A 20,697-nucleotide genomic window follows, 5' to 3' on the forward strand; every position below is an offset into this window, starting at 1 on the left:
CAATGGGGGTAACATTCCTGGGAATTTATATAGTGCCCGGTCACACACTTACGTCGTAGGATCAACAGAGTATCGAGTTTTCAACCTGGTACACATGGTGGCAAGCCACGACACTTAATCCAGGTAACCTCATATCTCAGATATTTCAAATTCATAAGCCATGTGAATAATTCAAAGTTCACATATCAACATTCTCAACATCATAATCATTCATCAATCCAGATCTCATTTCCAAGTTCATTTCAAAGCCATATTTCAAATAAAATCCTCAATCTCAATTCCAAAACAAAATTCTTTCTTTGATAGACAAATCAATCTTAAAATGTATAATGCTTAAAAACAAATCCTTTTAATTAATTACTTTAAATAAAACTTTCAATCTTGTAAAATTTCGGCAGCATCTCCTCTAAAACTCGGATACTGCCACCCTTTTCGGGTCCCATCCAAACATTTCTCAAACCTTTTCTCAACCATTTCCAAATCTCAAACATTTTCCAAAAATTGAACCAGTTCCAATGTCAAATTATTTTCAAATCAACCAATTCTAACAATAAAACTCTTTTTTAAAATCGAATCAGCTCAAATATTAAATCATTCATAAAATCAAACCAACTCACAATCAAACCGCTCCCAGAACCAATTTATTTTCATATCTCAAATTATTTCCAAAATCGTTTCATTTATATTACTAAGTAAACTCTACAACCAAGAAAATCCACCTTTCTTAATAATCAAGTAAATGACATTCCAAACCGGTTTTTATCCACAACCACACACCACTCACGCAATCAAGCACCCAATAATTCAGTCCGAGAAACCATCACATCCATAAAACAAATATAATCACAGAAGTAAATCTCTTTGCATTGATATCTATTTATCACAACTCTGTAATATAAAATAGATTTTAAGAAAACCCCTACCTCGTTCACAATTCAACTACGCGACAAACTGCATTTCCATTCTTATCCCACAGCAATAGCATTAATACCGACCGTCCCCGCAGCAGCCACAGCCTCTAAACACAGCCTTAGCTCAATCCTAAAACACTAATGTCACGTAAAACTCAATAATCTATAACAGAACAACAACTAAAAGAGTTTGGAGCAAGGAACGACTTATTGGGCTTACAAATAGTCGAGAAAATGGAGCAAAAGCAGCTCCGGTGACGACGTAGCACCTTGATGTTGTATGCAACAACCATAGAACTCAGCAATCAAGACCCGTAACTTGATCCTATGACACCAAGACCTTAGATCCTCAAATAACTTAAAACAAAAATACTAATTCATAGGTTTCGGAACGCATCGCTTACCCAAACAAGGACGAACAACTGAATTGAAATAATGGTAACTCCGATGGTGGTTCCGATGATCACTGCCACGTTCCCAGTGACCCGAACGGCGGTAATGATGGTGCAACAGTTTAGAACAACAAGCAGCAACGGCGGATAACTGAAATAAACATGCAGTAACGATAAAGGTTCCCGGAATCTAAAAGAATAGAAGCCAAACTTAAAACCCTTACCAGTAGTGCACACTCCGGTGGCGGCAGCGGGGTTACGAGCTGCAGAAACGACGGTGGCTGGTGCGGGTCTCTCCTTTTTTTGTTTTGCTCCCGTGCTTTCCCTCTCTCTCACTCTGTGCGACCCGACGGCTTCCCCCTCGACGACACGGCGGCGGCAAATCGACGGCGATTAAGGCACGACAGTGGCGGCTCAACCCTTCTCCGTGACGGTCCTGCCCTCCAATAACAGCAACGGATGCAAACTCCCTCTCTTCCCGATCTCCCCCTTCGTGGCAACCTAGCTACGACGACCATGGAGGCTGGAAGACGAAGCGACTCGGCGATGACGGTGCTGGCACGGACCAACTCAGCGACGACGGTGCTGGTGCGGACCCTCGACGGCAGCGGCTTGGCGGCGAGTTGACGCGGCCTTCCCCCTCTCTTCTGTTATTGCTCACGTCCTCCTCTCTCTTCGGTGCTGCTCTCTCTCGGCCTCCCTCCAGCGGCGACACGATGGCGTGGCCTAGTAGCTCCGGTGCCCTTCCACTGGCGCTCTCTCACCATCGGATCTCTCCTCCATGTACGTGAATGTATTTGCTTTGTGTGTGAATGGTTTCTTGGAAGGCAGAAAGAGTGAGGAGAGGAGGGTTGGGGGTTGCGCAGGGTGAAGAGGAAAGAGAGGCGGTGAGAATAGAATTAGGGTTAAGGGCAGTTTAGTCATTTTACTAAAATTAGGGGTAGTAGAGTAATTGAAAACCAATTTTAATTCAATAGAATTATTTTTAAAGAAAATATTATTTAATTATAAATTTACAAATTAATTTCAATGAAATATTCTAATTATTTGAATTAAGTCACATAAATATTCTTGTCATTCCGTAACTACCAATTTTGTAATTTAAATATAGAAAATAATTCAATAATTATAAAATTAGGTAAAATTCTAATTAATTATCAAAACCTGATTTAATTTCTGATTTAATTAGCTTTAATAAAATAATTTCTGTAGATAAAATTTCTAAGGAATTAAATGAATAGAAATTAATTCATAATAAGATTTATTCGAAAATTATGGGTCTTACACTTAGGGTGGCCCCTTAAAATCTTAGTGTTTTTCCTTAAAAAATGTTGTCAGCTTAACTAACATGTAATGCTATATATATACAAGTCGTGTGGATTGCTGTGATTCTGTTATACTAAAGTCTTTAGTTTACTCTTTTATTTTCAATTAATCCAAGTAATCGTATGCTAAAAAGGGTAAACTAAACTAATTAATCTATATGTTCTATATCACAACTTAATAACTAAAATTGCAACTAGACTAAACTAAATGTCTAAAATAAATATATATAAATAAAGGTGCAAAATGCAGAATTACAGTAAAAATACAGCAAAAGAAAAGTGTGCAAGTACTGAAAGATAAAAATAAAAATAAATAAAAATACAGAAAAATAAGCAAAATAGGATAAAAGAGTCTGAAAAGTGGTTCACCAAAATAAAGTACGCCAGAGATGGCGACCTCCCCACACTTAAATAATAGCATCGTCCTCGATGCTCACTCAGGCTGGGTGTGAGAAGTGTCATCTCCGGAAGGATGGGCTGTTGGTGACTCTGTGGTAGGTTGAGGATCTGCAGTCTTTGTAAGGGTAGGAGGAGCTGCCTGCTGAAGCAGAGGCTCTGTCTGTATAGGAATCTCCGGATCTGCGGTGATAAACCCATATTTTATGATATATTTTGTGCTCAATTTAAGTGATTTATTCAATCCTTCACCCTCTTATTCATGCAAATTGCATGGTTTTACTTTCCCTTCTTTATTATGTGATATATGTGAAAAACATGTTTCCTATGCTTAAAAATTATCAATTTTAATTACCCTTTGTTACCATTCGATGCCGTGATTTGTGTGTTGAGTATTTTCAGATCTTCTAAGACAGGAATGACTTAAAGGATGGAAAGGAAACATACAAAATTGGAAGGAAAGCACAAAATGGTGTTTTGAAGAAACTGGCAGCGATGCGAACGCATGGACGACGCGGCCGCATGCCTAGTGCGAAAAGGCAGCGACGCGAACGCGTGACTGACGCGGACGCGCGCCTTGAACAGAACGTAGATGACGCATACGCGTGACCAAAGCGAACGCGTGATAAGGAAAACTCCAGATGACGCGACCGTGTGACCCACGCGGATGCGTGACAGATGCCACGTACCAAAAACTGCAGAAAACGCTCCCAGTGATTTCTGAAGCCCTTTTTGGCCTAGATCCAAGTCCAAAAAGCATAGATTAGAGGTTATAAAGTGGGAGAATGCATCCATTTGGAAAAGGTCTTCAATTATTCACTTTTCATAGTTTAGGTGTAGTTTTTAGAGGGAGAGGTTCTCTCCTCTCTCTTAGGTTTTAGGATTAGGATTCCTCTTAAAGGATTTAGGATTTCAACTCTTCATCAGGTTCAATATTTCTTTTACTTTATATTTCTCCTTTACTTTCAGATACTTTAATGCTCTCATTTAATTACTTATGTTGTCAAATTGGCTTATGAACTCCTTATGTTTAGATTAATTTTCTCTTATTAATGCAATTGAGGTATTTCAGATTTATGATTCTTGTTTAGCCTTTTTATATTCTTGGCTTTAATTGATTAACTGGAGGCTCTTGAGTTATTAAACTTATTGTGATTGTTGATTAATTCCTCTAATTGACTGGAATTCCACTAACTCTAGTCTTTCCTTAGGAGTTGGCTAGGAATTGGGAATCTAACTAATTAGTCCACTTGACTTTCCTTTGCTTTAGGTTAACTAAGTGGGGTTAAACTCAATTATCATAAGAATAACTAGGATAGAACTTCCGAATTTTCATACCTTGCCAAGAGTTTATTTTATAGTTATTTATTTATTTTACTTGTCATTTAAATTACTTGTTCCTTACTTTCAAAACCCCCAATTTACAAAACTCATAACCAATAATAAGAACATACCTCCCTTCAATTCCTTGAGAAGACGACCCGAGGTTTGAATACTTCGGTTTATAAATTTTAAAGGGATTTGTTACTTGTGACAACCAAAACGTTTGTAAGAAAGGACTTTTGTTGGTTTAGAAGCTATACCTACAACGAGGATTTAAATGCGAATTTCTAGACCACGCAAAAGTTCTCTGTTCAAAATGGCACCGTTGCCGGGAAATTGCAAACGTGTACCTTATTATTGGTTATTGTAAATATTTTTTCTTTTACTTGTTTATTTGTTTTTGTTTTTCCCTTTTATTCCTATTAGCTACTATGAATTCTCACCCCTCTCGCTTTGAGTTTGATTCTAAATTTGTTGAAAGGAGTGGAAGCTATAACAGGAATATGCATCAAGGTCTAAGCAGTCAAAGATGGATGGAGCCAAGAGGATCTGATCAACCCTTTAGGCAACAACACCCTCCAAGATATCATGGGCAAGGACCACTCTACAATGCATACCAAGCTGATAGGTATGGTGGACCCCCTTGTAATTACCAACAAGCCCCACCCTGTGCTTATAGACCATCCTCTCAACATAGCTTTGAACCACCACACTCACAAGCTCCTTTTCACCATTCACCACCGTATGACCCTTATCCATCACAATCCCAATCCAATTACTCCCAAGAACCACCACATTCTTATTTTGAACCCTCTCCCCCAACCAATGAACCCTCATACCCACCCCAACCTCCAATGGATGACAAACTTCGTGTTCTTCTTCAAGGGCAAGCGAGGATGCAAAGGGGCGTACTGGAACTCACTACTGCCTTAACTGAGGTAGTAAATATAATAGCTTCCCGACATCTGAGAACTCGAAGCACTCCCATGGCTACATGTGGAAAATCAAAAGAAGAGCAAAGCATGAAGGAGACACTAGAAACCTCGGTGGACAATAAGGAGCATGGCTTTGTATTGGAACAAGTGGAGGAAGCCATGATAGTTGTAGAGGAAGAAGTGGTTGAAGATTTAGAAGATGCTGAACCTCCATGGGAATCGAGAACTGTAAAGGATTCTGCTGAGAAGTTAGAAATTGATGCCAAAGAGGAGAGTGCACAACCTCTAAAGCATATACCTTGTGAAAAATTGGACGGAACAGACCACGAAGTTGATTCCATAGGCAGTGATGATCATGAATCAATCTCTCCTAATCACGAACTCACATCCGCAACTGAACTCCTTGAACCTGAAGAACCTTATCCAAGTGAATATGAAGATGACGTCGAGGTAGATTTCTCTCAACCTCCTACGTATGACTTAAGTGACAAGGAAGACATAGAAGACTTTGATCAGAACGCAGTTGCAGTTGAAGAATTTTGTAAGGAAGTGGAGGAATTCACAGAAGAATATAAGGAAGTAGAGCTTACAGAACCACTGGAAACACCTATCCCAAGGCCGTTACCACCTAATACAAGCTTCAAGTGAGTACAATCCTTAACCTTTACCTTTACTTTTCCACTTGAATATGGTTTGCTTGAAACAGATGGCCAGCTTAGAGCTCTCTGCGGCTTTAAGAGTAAGAGGGAAATGGCTCGTACTCAGAACTGGTGTGCAAGATTCAATAAGGTTCCACGCTTCAATTCGAAGTGCACGAATTGGTACCAAGTTCAATTGAATGGGTCTCAAAAGACGTTTGGTCATCTTGGTAAGAAGACAATTTCTAAACTGCCCGGATGGAAGAATATAGATCAAGACGAAGGCGGATTTAAAAACAAAGTTTAAGATCCTGGAATCTATTCTGACATTCGTCACCCCGGGAGCCTGAGAACCTGTTTGAAGCTGCTCAACAGCTTTACATGCCTAGTTTGGGACCCCGGAGGCTATTGGCATTCCAAATATTGGTGGAGATTTCTGGATGAATTTAAGCATAAGCCACCATAAGAGGAAGCTCATCCAATGTCCAACTTAAGGACTTTAATTAAAAGTGCTAGGTGGGAGACAACCCACCATGGTATAGTCGTTTCTTTTCAATTTTAGTTCGTGTTGTTTGTTTTTATATTATATTATTTTCAATGAACCTGAAAATTATTCATTAGCATTGCATACTGCATAATTGCATAATTGCATAAAAAAAAAGCGCGCGACGCGACCACGTTGCTAACGCGTTCGCGTCAGTCGTGAAAAACACCTCCTACGCATCCGCGTCACTCACGCGAACGCGTGATCTAGAAATCAGCGTAAAAATCCAACGCCCAGAAATCTGGGCTGGAATCGTGCGGCTGGTGTGCATTTAGCACAAAATGGCTCACGCGTTCGCGTCCCTGACGTGAACGCGTCACTTGCAAAACACCCATCCCACGCGAAAGCGTGAGCGACGCGTCCGCGTCGCGTGGAGAGCATGGCATCCTAATGGAGACAGAGAGTTGCACTGAAACGTCGCTGGAATTGTGCGCTTAGCACAATTTACAGCGATGCGGTCGCAGGCCTCACGCGTCTGCGTCATCCATCTTGTACCCAACCTACACGATCGCGTCAATCACGCGACCGCATCAATCCCATTTCACCCTAGCCACGCGATCGCGTACCCCACGCGTTCGCGTGGATTCAAAATCACTAACCCCAACCACGCGAAACCCTATTTCTCCTCCCCGCGTCACCATTCTCTTCCCCCAACCCCCCTTTGCTCCCTCTCTACTCCCCACCCAAACACCACCACCCCCAACCACCACTCCGACCGCCGCACCACCCCCAACCACCCAGACCACCATGCGACACCCCCCTCTTCCTTTTTTCTCCTTCTTCCTTCCCTCTCCTTCTTCTCTCTCTTCTTCCCTCCACCACCGCTGCCCCACCGCAGCCAGGCACCACCACCACGCCACCAGCGCCGCCTCCAACCTACAACCCTCGCCCCCTTCTCCCTTCCTCTCCCCCTCACCCAACCCAAACCCCAACCTCCAACCCGTCTTGCTCCGCCACAGCGCCGCCACTGCCCCCCAGCGTCGCCGCTTCCCCACCACCATCTCTCTGCCCTCACCTCTGCTCACACACATACCAGGTTCTGCCGAACGCCAATTTCTCTTTCCTTCATAGTTAGTTGCTTATTTTTCCGATTATGTTGAAATTAGGCTAGTTAGAGATGCATGTTTGTAGTGGATTCTAGGTGGTTAGGAAGCTAGGATGTGGTTAGTGGATTTAGGCCTGATAATTGCGCCATTCTTGCTACTGGTTTTATCAATTTTGCAATTCTGATTTTGCTGTGATGATCATATTGTTCATATGCTGTTCTTTACTGTTTCATGCTGCTGTTACACTGCTCTTTCATGTTCATATTACTTATGTGTATTTGCAGCTTTATTTTAATTTTTATGAACTGCTCTGCTTGCTGTTTATTACCCGGGAACATCCAATTTTAGCCGGAATGCTGCCCAATTTTCTGCGGCTTGTTTCATTCTCATTCATGTATTGGTTTTGGCAATTTTGAATTTTGCATCACTTATCTTTTAGCAAACCAATTCATGAATGCACGGGATAGAATTCTTATTCCTTCTTAATTCCCTGGCTAGTAAATCGCATTATTGATGATTTCCTTTTAATTTTTGCTACTCTCATCTCTATTTGAATTATCATCAATAACCTGATATTTTTGCTTGAATATGAGTTGATTATTCTTTAAATTTGTGAATTTATTGTTACCTAGGAAACATTTATCATGCCACTCACTTTAATTTTCCTTCTCCTAACTCACTGATTTCCACTTTCTCACCTCTTTTTCAATCCTAACTGATCTAACTTTCAAACTTCTCTTTTTGGTTTTTAACTATTTACTTTAACTTTCTAACTCAAGGCATGATTATGGTTTTTCCTAATTAACATGAATTCTTCTTATATTACATTTTGGATTGTGATTTTTCATCTCGGATTTCTAACTCAAATACAATCCATAATGCACATATACTTAACTCATTTCATAATTCTACTGCTCTTTTACCACTATGTGCTTCTATTGTTATTATTCTATTTGCCTACTTGTTTTCCTGCTTTTGTTCTTCAATTATATCCTGGAATTTCTGTTTTTCAGGATGTCTGTCCCTCAGTGCAAAGATAAAGGCAAAGCCACCACTAGTAAAAGGAAAAGAGGCAAATCCTCTATGTTTATCCTGGACATTATACATGATGACTCTTGGCGGGAAAAGCACTTTACCCCGCAGGAGAAGGCTGACCAGCTCCTCCCTGCCAATGATCCAGTTAAATTTGTAAACAGATACTGTGAGCTGAAGTATCCAGTGTTTGCCACCTCCAAAAACCTATACCTGGAGAGAACTCTAAAAATTCCAGAAGAACTACAGTAGTACACCTCCGAATAGATAAAACAGAGAGGCTGGTTCTTCTTAGAGAGAAACTTGACAGAGGTCAATGCTTCCTGGGTAAGAGAGTTTTATTGCAACTATTTCAAGACTTCCCTGGATGCAGTGCACCTCAGAGGGAAACAGATATTGGTCACTGAGGAAGCTATTAAGGACATCCTCCACCTTCAGCCTAAATCAGATCAGCCTGACGGTTACCAAAAGTCTAAAGAGGACATGCGCTTTATGAGATTTGACTGGGATGCTGTCAAGCAGAGGATAACCCTTGATCCTACTGTCCCATGGGTCATGAGAAAGAACATAGCAGTGCCTAAGGGTATCAAGCTGATGTATCTGAATGATGAGGCTCGGCTCTGGCACCAGATCCTGAGCAACTTTATTATGCCGAACACTCATGAGATGGAGCTGCCTGTTGTTATGATCCCCCTCCTCTGGTGTGAGATGGAAGGTAAGGACCTGTATCTTCCACGATTCATCCGGTATTACATGGTCAGGGTCCATGTCAGAGGCACTCTCCCTTTCCCATATCTGATTACCCAGCTCGGCCGTCGAGCTGACGTGCCTTGGGAGCTAGCTGATGCGAAGCCGACTGCTGCAGACTGCAAGAAGATTATCCCTCACAGCAGGAAGTTTCAGGCTTTAGGCCACAGACCCCATTCCTCACCGCTTCTATTGAGACAGCCACACCTTCAGCTGCCCTTTTTTCATCTACTGCTGCCCCAGCTACCACCACTGCACCTCTAATTGCCTCAGAGCCCGTTTATCACCTCGTGCAATTGGCAAGTTAAGAATGATTATAAAATATGCGTTGCAAGTATAGTTCTCAACCAACCAGAAATCCGCTTATCAATTTAGAAGGGTGTCGCAGAAATTAAAATTGAAATACTGGGAGTATGAATCCCAGGTCGTCTCCCAACGAGTTGCAGAAAAGTGTGCTATTTTATTAATCAGATGTTTTCAAAAAAGTTTGAGTTGAATGGCAGGAAAATTAAATTAGAGAATTTATATAAATTTAAATAAAAGCCTTGACTGGGAGTTGATTAGCTGGAAGCCCTATTCTTGTTGGAGTACTCTCAAGATTAATTGACAATTGAGGGTTATTATGTTTAGTTGTCCCTCACTAAGTAAGGGAAAGTTAAACAAGTTGGAATGCTGTTTCTATCTACAAGTTCCAATCCGCTCTTGGGAGGATTGGTGTTAGTGACTAGAGAGCAATCCAACAATAAACCCAATTACAATCTTTCTCTTGAGCATCCCAACTCAAGGGTTCCTTTCAATCAACTCCCCATCAAGTTAGGGAACTACTCGCTCATTGTAAATATAAAATTCATAACATAAGAAAGGGAATTAAAGAAAGACATGATAAATAATGATCAAAAGATTAATTAAAAATAAAAGTAATTCTTGTATTAATAAATGCTAAAATAATCCAATAGTAAAATTAAGTAAATTAAGGAACACGGAAGAGTAAGAGACAAGTAAAGAGAACGAACTAGAATGTCGAAGTCTTGATGAGGCAATAACTCTTCTCAATATCCCAATGCAAAAACAATGAAAATAACAAATCCTAAAAACTATGAATGTGTAGAGAGAAAACCTAGAGGAGAGGAAAACTAGATCTAAAAACTTAAAACTATGCAGAATGAATGTTGTTTTTGGTTTCTGCATGTTCTCTGGCTCTAGTCTTCTTTTCTGGGCTGAAAACTGGGTCAAAATAAGGCCCAAAATCGCCCCCAGCGATTCTGCAGATTATGCAGATCGCGCATGTCACGCGGACGCATTATTCGGCGTTTCGCTTTGCCACGCGGGCGCGTCGTCCACGCCTCCGAGTCACTTGTGTAGTTTCCAATTCGCGCGGCCGCGTCATCCATGTGGCCACGTCGTTGCGATTTCCTCTCTTCTGCGCGGTCGCGTCATCCATGTGGCCGCGTCGCTTCTCGCTGGTCATTTCCTCAATTTCTTGTGTTCCTTCCATTTTTTTGCAAGCTTCCTTTCCGATCTCTAACTCATTCATGCCCTATAAAGCCTGAAACACTTAACACACAGATCACCGCATCGAATGGAATAAAGGAGAAATAAAATACATAATTAAAAGTCTCTAGGAAGCAAGTTTTCAATCATGCAATAATTTTAGGAAGGAATTATAAATGCATGCTTATTTAATGAATAAGTGGGTAAAGATCATGATAAAACAACATAATTAAACACAATATAAACCATAAAATAGTGGTTTATCAACCTCCCTATACTTAAACATTAGCATGTCCTCATGCTTAGTTGAAGGAGATAAAATGAATGAGTAAGAACATGTAAAACCCATGCAATGCAATGCAGCCTATATATGCGAATGCAACTATATGATTATTGTCCACTTGATCTAAAGTAAATAAGCTCTTCAAAATAATTACAAATCAAATTCCACTAACCCAATTCTCATACAGCAAGAATAGCTAAAAATGCAAGAAGATAGCTCATGAAAGCAGGAAACATAATATTTCAAGCATTGAACCCTCACTGACGTGTATGTACACTCCAGTCTCTCTAGTGTATAGGGTAATTACTCTATCTTTCTCTAATCATGCTTTCTAGTTTTTGTTCTTCTCCTAACCAATCAACAACATTTAATACACCAATGCAAACATCATGAGGTCTTTTCAAGGTTGTAATGGGGCCAAGGTGAGGGTAAGGATATATATATGGCTAAGTAAGCTTATAAATTGAATCTTTAATTAGCCCAAGCTTTAACATAACCTATATATATTCTATATAACTTTTAAAATTCATACCTAGCTACCCAAAAATTTCCTTTCACATTCCATACTCATGTTTCAACCTTTTATTTTAATTTTATCATACATGCATTGACCTTTGAATTCTTAATTTAACATTTGGGTAATTTTGTCCCCTTTATTTTTTTGAATATTTTATTTTATTTTATTTTTTTAACATAAACATAAACATAAACATAGCTTATCAATGCACATAGATTTTTAATTCTTACAGTTTCCATGAGTAGGTATCCAAATTCTCAGTATATTATCATGACACATTCCCTTATTATCTTTTGCTTCCACAATTTCTCATACTTAAATAACACACACAGTTCTATCTTAAGCTAACCAAAGATTCAATTTGGGATATATAATTGTTTTTCTGCTTAAGGCTAGTAATGTGGTAAAATATAGAACAAATGGGATTTAAAGGCTCAAAGTGGCTAACAAAGGTAATTGAAAGGGTAGGCTTAATTTGGATAAGTAAGCTAAACAAATAATGGCCTCAATCATATGAAAACATATAAATATAATAAACATTGGACATATAGGATGAAACAAAATATAGATTACAATCATAGAGAAGAAAACACACAAGAATAAAATAATTATGGTTAAATAATGTAACCATTCGTAAAGGCTCAAATCTCACAGGTTGTGTTCTTTAGCTCAAAAATCATGTTCCAAATACAACTTCAAGCAAATTTAACATAAAAGTTTTAATTAAAATTAGTGAAATTTTGTTCCAAAGATAGGGTCTTAGAAGAAACTTATTGTCTTTTCAATCAAGCAGAACATGCATGCAACTAATCTATTACTATGCAATTTATCCTATTACACAAAAGAAAAATCTAACTAAATATCCTAATTTATTGGTGTTAGGGAAGAGAAATTACCTCCGGAAGTCAGGTACTGACCTACCTCCCCACACTTAAGGCTTTGCACCGTCCTCGGTGCCATCCGTCAAGAACAAAGGTGGGCTGGTAGCAGTATCTCCACAATCGGGACCACCATGGCTCCCTGTGCTGGTAAAAGAAGTGGAGTCCGGGGTGTCTGAGTCCTTGAATTTTTCCATGAGCAGCTCCTTGAGGTATGTGAATCGGCGCTTGTTACGGCGCTCTCTCATCTTAGCTTTCTGTTCATGCCGATCTAACTTTTCAAGTATCTGATGGAGCAGTTGGGCTGTTGTAGGTGCCTGTGGTGTTGAAGAAGGAATATCTTCAACTGGTTCAGTAGGCTGGCTAAAAGTGGCTGCTGGAAGTCTAAGGTACTTCCCGTTGGGGACATACTGATCATCCCGTGGAAGCATGGCTTTGGTGTCCCCAGCTCTGTAGGAGACTCTGGCTGCTGAGACAAGATCTGAGACCAGGGCGGGAAAAGGTAAGTTGCCAGTGATTTGTACGTGTCCCATGGCATTCCGGATATGTCTTGGTAGATTCAGAGGTTGGTCTATAAGGATGCACCATAGTAGAACGGCCATGTCCGCAGTGAAAGAGGACTCGTGAGTGCTCGGAAAGACGTAATGGGACATAATCTGTGCCCATACGCGAGCCTCCAAGGTAAGTGCTGAAGCCGAAATTCCCTTAGGGTGGGTACGATGGTATCCGTAGATCCATCTGCTGCCAGGTAGTGTGATAACTCTGAGAACAGCGTCCCAGTCAAATTGGTACATCTGGCGCTTGAGTGCGGCTTCTTGAAAGGTGTCCAATCTTCTGGAACAGGGGGAAGACCTAGAGCTTTTTGAATGGCTTCTTCAGTAATGGGGACTTGCTTCTGACGGACATAGATAGACTGCAGGGTTGGCAGGTGAAAGTTGGAGTAGAACTCGACTACCCAAGAAAGATTGACCTGCCTTGGCTGTCTCTGTAGGAAACCCCATTGTCTTCGGGCAATTTACGGCTCAACAAAAGTAGCAATATTGGGCGGGAGGAGAAGAAGGTATTCGTTGTTGTAACTCCTTTCAGCCAGGATAGGGAACATCTGCTCACAGTAGCGATTGGAGAATCGCGTGGTGTCCTTTGCTGGGAAGGCTCTTACCTTATCATCAACCATTATGATGCTCTTAATTTTCTTTGTTGAGGGCTTAACTGCAATTGAAGAGGGTTCTGCCACTAATGATCTTTTAGTTCCTCTTCTTGCTGGTTGTTTGGGAGTGGCTTTCTCCTTTCCTTTCTTGGTGGCCATCCTGAAAAAGGAAAGAGAAAGTAAATTAAATTTACAGGGGTAGAGCAAGGAAGAGGGTGGTGTAAGTGATAATCAATGCACAATAAAGAAGAATGACGTTAAGTCATGGTTATGACCACATGGAAGAAGTCATCAATGAAAATATAGCAAGTACATATGGGGACAAATAAATGCAAGGGGTTTATTGGCATGCAGGCAAAGGCATGAGTAGCATAGATCAAGCATTCAGTGTTCAATTAAAATATGTTATCACTCGTAACTAACCATCACGTTTGTATTGACAATTAAATTCAATGAATAAAATAGTAAAGGGAATTTGTGAAAAGCAAGCATTGAATATTAGAGTAGAAAAATGTAAAGAAGTTCATAATGCCATATGGGCTTTTTCACAAACACATAGCATGCATGTAGAAGAAGCTCTTGAAAATAAGAATTTGAACATGCAAGTAATCCCTTAAAAAGCAATATATAATTGTCAAACAAATGTACAACAATTCACAAGCATATAATGGAAAACAATGACTCAAATAAATTTATAACACCAAGTAAAAAGGAAAAAGAAAGGAAGAAAAAGAAGATATGAGTAATAAAAGTAAAAAGAAAAGAAAGAAGATAACATATAAAAATAAGAAGAATAATAGAAAAGTAAGGAGGGAAGGAGAAAAAAAAAAGAAAAACCTTGTTAATGGGGGTGAGAGAGAGTAAAAAGTGAGAAAGAAGGAAGAAGGGAGGAAGGGAGGGAGAAGAAATAAGGAGGGAAAAGAGAAAATAGGATTTGGGGAGAAAAAGATATGATAATTGGCAAATTAGGAAAACTGTGCGGCGCAAGCGATGCGGTCGCGTGGGGCACGTGATCGCGCGACTTGCGCTTAAACTGAATGACGCGGTCGCATTGGTCACGCGGTCGCGTGACCTGTTTTATGCCATTAGCGCGAAGGCAGCCGCGCACTCGCACAACTCTCTGTTCAAAATCATTAAATGCCAAATTTTGGGTGACGCGATCGCATGGGGCATGCGATCGCGTGAGTGGTCAATTATTGCGGTACGACGCGAACGCGTGGGGCACGCGATCGCGTGAGAGGGACTGCGCGTCCAGCGCCAGTCCAGCACCACTCTAGCACAACTTTCGGGTGTGCACCACTTTGACGTCGAAATCCTGATCACGCGGCCGCGTGGGGCATGCGGTCGCGTGGGACAATTTGTGCCATTGGCATGCCTCCAGCCACGCTCTCGCGTGACTCTCTGTTCAATTTATTATTCTCTCCCACGCCTACGACGCGGACGCATCAATGAGGCGGTCGCGTCGCGTGAATTTTTTTTAATTAAAATAAAAAGTATGGAAATGCAGATGCACGAAATGTACTAATGAAGAGAAGAGTTATTGAATAAGAAAACTAAAAATAAAGAAAAGAACGATCATACCATGGTGGGTTGTCTCCAACCTAGCACTTTGCTTTAACGTCCGTAAGTTGGATGCTCCACTAGCTCAGTCTTCGGCTATGTGGGGATCTTCCAAGAGGAAGATCTCAAGCTCCTTGTTTTTCTTCAGCTTCTCGCCATGGTACAGCTTTAAACGATGTCCATTAACTTTGATAAGTTCAGAGCTTGAAGGATGGCTTAGGTGATAGACTCCGTACGGTTCGGCCTTCTCTACTCTGTATGGACCTTCCCATCTTGATCTCAACTTGCCTGGCATGAGCCTCAGTCGAGATTTATAAAGGAGGACTAAGTCCCCAGGTTGGAACTCTTTCCTCTTGATGTGCTGATCATGTACAGCCTTCATCTTCTCCTTGTATAGTCTTGAGTTCTCATAAGCTTCTAGGCGAAGGCTCTCTAGTTCCTGCAGTTGCAACTTCCTTTCAGCTCCGGCTTTTTCAATTCCTATGTTGCATTCCTTTACTGCCCAGAAGGCTTTGTGCTCTACTTCAACAGGGAGATGACAAGCTTTTCCATAAACTAAGCGGAAAAGACTCATCCCAATGGGTGTTTTGTATGCTGTTCTGTATGCCTAGAGTGCATCTTGTAGCCTGGTGCTCCAGTCTCTTCTATGAGGTTTGACTATCTTCTGCAAGATACGCTTTATCTCTCTATTTGACACCTCAGCTTGCCCATTAGTCTGAGGATGGTAAGCTGTTGTAACTTTATGGATTATCCCATGCTTCTTCATTAGTCCTGTTAGTCTCCTGTTACAAAAATGGGTGCCTTGATCGCTCACGATTGCTCGTGGTGATCCAAAGTGACAAATTATATGGTTTCTCACAAAGGAAACAACAGTGTTAGCATCATCATTGCGGGTAGGAATTGCTTTCACCCATTTGGAAATGTAATCCACAGCTAACAATATATAGAAATAACCATTAGAATTTGGAAATGAACCCATGAAGTCAATGCCCCAAACATAAAAAATTTCATAGAAAAGCATAATTTGTTGAGGCATCTCATCCTTCCTGGATATATTACCAAATTTCTGGCATGGAAAACAAGATCTACAAAATTCAGCAGCGTCCTTAAAAAGAGTAGGCCACCAAAATCTACAGTCTAAGATTTTTCAAGCAGTTCTTTGAGGGCCAAAATGTCCTCCACTCTCAGATGAGTGATAGACCTCTAAGATGGACTGGAATTCTGATTGAGGCACACACCGTCTAATTACCTGGTCAGCGCCACATCTCCATAAATATGGGTCATCCCATATATAATATTTAGACTCGTTTTTCAGCTTGTCTCTTTGATGCTTAGAAAAGTTTGGAGGAAAAGTACGGCTAACTAGATAATTAGCTACAGGTGCATACCAAGGGACTATCTCAGATACTGCTTGCAGGTTATCAAATGGGAAATTATCAGCTATAGGAGTGGAGTCATCTGTAATATGTTCAAGGCGACTCAAGTGGTCTGCCACTAGATTCTGGTTACCACTCCTGTCCTTAATTTCCAAATTAAATTCTTGTAATAGCTGTATCCAACGTATAAGCCTTGGTTTGGACTCTTTTTTAGCTAATAAATACTTTAGAGCTGCGTGGTCTGAATACACTACTACTTTAGTACCAAGTAAATAGGCTCGGAATTTATCCAGAGAAAAAACAATAGCAAGAAGCTCTTTCTCAGTAGTAGTGTAATTCGACTGAGTGGCATCTAAAGTTTTAGACGCGTAAGCAATAACAAAAGGATCCTTACCTTCACGCCGAGCCAGTGCTGCTCCTACGGCATAGTTGGAAGCATCACACATTATTTCAAATGGTTGGCTCCAGTATGGTACTCTCACAATTGGAGCTTGAGTCAGGGCGGCTTTCAGCTTATCAAACGCTTGTTTGCAATTTTCACTGAACTCGAACTCAATATCTTTCTGCAGTAGCCTGGATAAGGGAAGTGCTACCTTACTGAAGTCCTTAATGAATCTCCTGTAAAAACCTGCATGGCCAAGGAACGAACGGACTTCCCTCACAGAAGAGGGGTAAGGTAAACTAGAAATAACATCCACCTTTGCTGGATCTACAGAAATGCCAGTGTTAGATACAACATGTCCTAGTACAATCCCTTGTTTAACCATAAAGTGATATTTTTCAAAATTTAATACCAGGTTTGTACTGACACATCTATCTAATACTCTAGATAATCCATCTAAGCAAAGGCTAAAGGAATCGCCATAAACACTAAAATCATCCATAAAAACTTCCGTGTAGTCCTCAATAAGATCAGAGAAAAGACTCATCATGCACCTCTGAAAAGTAGCTGGTGCATTGCACAAGCCAAAGGGCATTCTCTTGTAAGCATAAGTCCCAAAAGGACATGTAAAAGTGATCTTTTCCTGATCCTCAGGAGTTATATGAATCTGGAAATAACCTGTGCAACCATCTAGAAAACAATAATGTGATTTACCTGACAGGCGATCCAGCATTTGATCAATGAATGGAAGAGGATAGTGATCCTTACGGGTTGCTTGGTTGAGGCATCTGTAGTCAATGCAGACCCTCCAGGCGTTCTGAACTCTGGTTGTCAGGAGCTCTCCATGCTCATTCTTCACTGCAGTGACTCCAGACTTCTTTGGCACCACTTGTACAGGACTTACCTATTCACTGTCTGAGATGGGATAGATGATATCTGCCTCTAGTAGTCTAGTCACTTCCTTTTTGACAACCTCTAGGATAGTGGGGTTCAGTCTTCTCTGGGGTTGACGGACAGGTCTTGCTCCCTCTTCTAAAAATATCCTATGCTCACAGACTTGGGGATTGATGCCTACTATGTCTGCCAAACTCCAACCAATTGCCTTCTTGTGCCTCCTCAGCACACCAAGTAGCTGCTCTTCCTGTTGAGAAGTGAGTTCCCCTGCAATGATAATCGGAAACTTCTGCCCGTCTTCAAGGTAAGCATATTTGAGGTGTGGAGGAAGGGGTTTTAATTCTAACTTCTGATCATGTTCAGGCTCTGGGTTGTCTGGAGCTGGTAAAAGTGGTAAGGCACTGTCATTGTCCTCTGAGAATGTCCCCACGCTTGGACCTTATCGTGTGTGCTTCTCTTCAAATTCCTCCTGGTAAACTTCAGCCACGGTTTCATCTATAATGTCACACTGGAGGATAGAATGATCCTCCAGAGGATGCTTCATAACTCCATTCAGATTGAAGATCACTACTCGGCCATCTATTTCAAAAGAGTATGTTCCTGAAAAAGCATCTAATTTAAACTTTGAGGTCTTCAGGAATGGTCTTCCGAGTAGGATTGATGATGGCTTATCTAAGGCATTCTAGGGCATCTCCAGGATATAAAAATTAATGGGAAATGTGAGCCCCTTAATGCCCACTAATACATCTTCAGCAACTCCAGCCACTATGATAATGCTTTTATCTGCTAACACAAAACGAGCTGCCGACCTTTTTAAGGGGGGGAGCCTCAAAATATCATATATAGACAAAGGCATTATACTTACACATGCTCCTAAATCACACATGCAATCAAAAAATACTACACCACCAATAGTACAATTAACCATACAAGGACCTGGGTCACTACACTTTTCAGGTAAACCTCCCATTAAAGCAGATATGGAACTTCCTAAAGGAATAGTTTCTAATTCATTAAATTTGTCTTTATGGATACATAAATCTTTTAGAAACTTTGCATACTTAGGTACCTGTTGAATAACATCAAATAGAGGAACAGTTACCTCAACCTTTTTGAATATCTCTACCATTTTTGGATCAGGTTCCAGCTGCTTCTTGGGCTTCCTTGCAAGTTTTGAAAATGGAGTAGGAGTGGTGTCTTCTGCAGTATCTGCGCCTTTTAATGCTTCCTCTTGTGGTTGCACTTCTTCTTTTTCAGCTATGTCCTGTATGTCTTCTTCCTCTTCAACATCTTCTAATTCTACTACCTCTTCAGCTGAGGCGTGTTCTGGTGGGCTTGTTTCCTCCTGGTTCCTCTCCTGCAGTGTGGTTCCGGACCTTAGGGTGATGGCATTAATACCACCCTTGGGATTGGATAATGGTTGAGAGGGAATTCCATTGGAGCTCAAAGGTTGATTATTGGAGTTATTCATTGAACCAATCTGTGAGACAAGAGCTTGCAAAGTAGTGTTCAGACCATTCAGAGTGGCATTAATGTTATTTTCTATGGTCTGCTGTCTCCAATCAATTGATTGTAGTAAGTCATCATTAGCAGAAGAAGAAGGATAGGTAATTTGAGAGGTCTGCTATTGGGTATTCTATGGTCCTTGGGATTGCTTTAGGTGAGGTGCTCTGTAAGGCTGAGTCTGATTCTGCTGCCTGTTGTTGTTATTATTCCACCTCTGATTCCCCTGATTATCTCTGCCTCCTCTGTTGTTGTTGTTGTCCCTCCAATTCTGGTTAGAATTGTCCTGCCATCCATGGTTCTAATTGCCACTTTGATTCTACCCTTGGTTGGGGCGGTCATAGAAGTTATGAGTGGCTGCCACGGTGTTGTCTTCCTGCTGGAGCTGTGGACATTCGTCAGTATAATGGCTGTAATCAGCACAGATTCTGCAAACTCTTTGTGGGACTAACTGTTGGTTTTGTTGTGCTGGGGAAGGTTGAGCTTGCTGAACTTGTTGTTGATTCAATTGCATCTGCTTTAGCAAGTTGGTCATTTCACAGATACTCTGAGTTAAAGCAGCAGTCTCTCTGCTAGAGGATACTTCTGCAACGGCTTTTGCACGGCCTTGTTTCTGCCTATGATTCCTAGTAGATTCAGCTAAGTCACTGATCAATTGCCATGCCTCATCAGTGGTCTTGTACTTTTTCATAGACCCATTACTAGCACTTTCCAATGTGGTCTTATCTTGGGGCCTCATGCCCTGTGTGACATAACTGAGTAACACTATCTTGTCAATCATATGATGGGGGCAAGCTTCCAGAAGATTATTGAAGCGCTCCCAGTACTCATAGAGAGTTTCAGAATCATCCTGAACAATCATGGAAATATCTTTCCTCAGTTTATCAGTAACTTCAGCTAGAAAGAACTTTTCCAAGAATTCTCTTCTCAGTGTATCCCAGTTGGATACAATTGCTGCTGGTTGAGTGTAGTACCACTCTCTTGCCTTCCCCTCAAGAGAAAACGGGAAAGCTTTCAGCAAAATTGAAGTTTCATCTGCACCATCACGCCTGACAGTAGAACAGGCTGCTTGAAAATCTCTCAGGTGCTTAATAGGCTCTTGAGCAGGCAAGCCATGAAACTTGGGCATCAAATTGAGTAGTGCGGTCTTTATTTCAAAGTCTGTAGCCACCGCTGGGTGATGCGCTTGAAATGCTTGCATTGTAAAATCAGGGGCTCCAGCCTCCTGGATAGTAACTCTCCTAGCTGCTGCCATGTTACCTGCACGTAAAACAACCAAATCAGTAGAACGGGGGCTGGTTTATTTCTCAAGTGACGTTTCAGATCCGCCCTCAGAGAGGACTAACCGACGCTGAGCTTGCCTTATTCGTGAAATAG

The 20,697-nt window shown here is 41.0% G+C and overlaps 1 non-coding gene across 1 annotated transcript; it reads left to right on the plus strand.

The window, feature by feature from the left end:
- The first annotated feature begins 20,095 nt into the window (after positions 1-20,095).
- Positions 20,096-20,203, plus strand: LOC148561836 (small nucleolar RNA R71). Its single transcript, XR_015886803.1, has one exon. It is a non-coding gene; the product is annotated as a small nucleolar RNA R71 (small nucleolar RNA).
- The last annotated feature ends 494 nt before the right edge of the window (positions 20,204-20,697 follow it).

Source organism: Arachis ipaensis, chromosome B6 (assembly GCF_059453495.1).
Source record: "Arachis ipaensis isolate K30076 ecotype BB chromosome B6, ASM5945349v1, whole genome shotgun sequence".
NCBI lineage: Eukaryota > Viridiplantae > Streptophyta > Magnoliopsida > Fabales > Fabaceae > Arachis > Arachis ipaensis.